Genomic DNA, 1,731 nt, shown 5'->3' with positions numbered 1-1,731 from the left:
TCCTGGAAGCCTAACACGGCGTGATCTTGTGCAAAAAGCCGCTCCCGAGCTCCAGCTGGAAGTGTAAAAAGAACCGGGCTGGATAAAAAAAGAACCGGGCTGGATCAAAAAAGAACCGGGCGACCCGTTAAAATTGCTTAGCCGAGGTCCTGGAAGCCTAACACGGCGTGTTCTTGTGCAAAAAGCCGCTCCCGAGCTCCAGCTGGAAGTGTAAAAAGAACCGGGCTGGATAAAAAAAAGAACCGGGCTGGATCAAAAAAGAACCGGGCGACCCGTTAAAATTGCTTAGCCGAGGTCCTGGAAGCCTAACACGGCGTGTTCTTGTGCAAAAAGCCGCTCCCGAGCTCCAGCTGGAAGTGTAAAAAGAACCGGGCTGGATAAAAAAGAACCGGGCTGGATCAAAAAAAGAACCGTGCGGCCCGTTAAAATTGCTTAGCCGAGGTCCTGGAAGCCTAACACGGCGTGATCTTGTGCAAAAAGCCGCTCCCGAGCTCCAGCTGGAAGTGTAAAAAGAACCGGGCTGGATAAAAAAAAGAACCGGGCTGGATCAAAAAAGAACCGGGCGACCCGTTAAAATTGCTTAGCCGAGGTCCTGGAAGCCTAACACGGCGTGATCTTGCCCGAAAGTCGGCCTCTATACTTCCATTTTAGGTACCAGGCGCTCATAGTGTGTTGGTCCCACTAGTCAGTGTACTGGTCCCACTCGCTAGTGTACTGGTCCCCCTAGTCAGTGTACTCATCCAGTTACCCCCCGTTTTCCAAAACACAATCGGCACGTATAAGGGGGGGACTCCTGAGAGAGATGAGGTATATGCCAGCGCAACACCAATCCGCTCCGCGCTGGTTCCCATGTCGGCTACGGATGAATAAAACCAGCCTGTCCCCCCTGGAGCTCACGAGACACGGAATTTTTTCTAAGTGCCAACGGCTCTTCCGAGCAAACGTGTCCGCTCCGGCTGGTTCCCCCGTCGGCCTCGAATGACGAAAAATGCCGGTCTCCGCCCGGAGCTCATGACAAACGAAAAATTTTCTAAGTGCCAACGGCACTTGCGAGCGAATGTGTCCGCTCGGCGCTGGTTCCCGGGTCGAACCCGGAAGACGAAAAACGCCGGTCCTCGCCCGGAGCTCATGACAAACGAAAAATTTTCTAAGTGCCAACGGCACTTGCGAGCGAATGTGTCCGCTCGGCGCTGGTTCCCGGGTCGAACCCGGAAGACGAAAAACGCCGGTCCTCGCCCGGAGCTCATGACAAACGAAAAATTTTCTAAGTGCCAACGGCACTTGCGAGCGAATGTGTCCGCTCGGCGCTGGTTCCCGGGTCGAACCCGGAAGACGAAAAACGCCGGTCCTCGCCCGGAGCTCATGACAAACGAAAAATTTTCTAAGTGCCAACGGCACTTGCGAGCGAATGTGTCCGCTCGGCGCTGGTTCCCGGGTCGAACCCGGAAGACGAAAAACGCCGGTCCTCGCCCGGAGCTCATGACAAACGAAAAATTTTCTAAGTGCCAACGGCACTTGCGAGCGAATGTGTCCGCTCGGCGCTGGTTCCCGGGTCGAACCCGGAAGACGAAAAACGCCGGTCCTCGCCCGGAGCTCATGACAAACGAAAAATTTTCTAAGTGCCAACGGCACTTGCGAGCGAATGTGTCCGCTCGGCGCTGGTTCCCGGGTCGAACCCGGAAGACGAAAAACGCCGGTCCTCGCCTGGAGGTCCCAGCAAAATCGGCGAAA

Source organism: Syngnathus leptorhynchus, unplaced genomic scaffold (genome assembly GCF_054491065.1).
Source record: "Syngnathus leptorhynchus isolate UIUO unplaced genomic scaffold, UIUO_Slep HiC_scaffold_65, whole genome shotgun sequence".
Classification (NCBI taxonomy): domain Eukaryota; kingdom Metazoa; phylum Chordata; class Actinopteri; order Syngnathiformes; family Syngnathidae; genus Syngnathus; species Syngnathus leptorhynchus.
The sequence above is the reverse complement of the archived record's forward strand: the minus strand, read 5'-3'. Positions refer to the sequence as shown.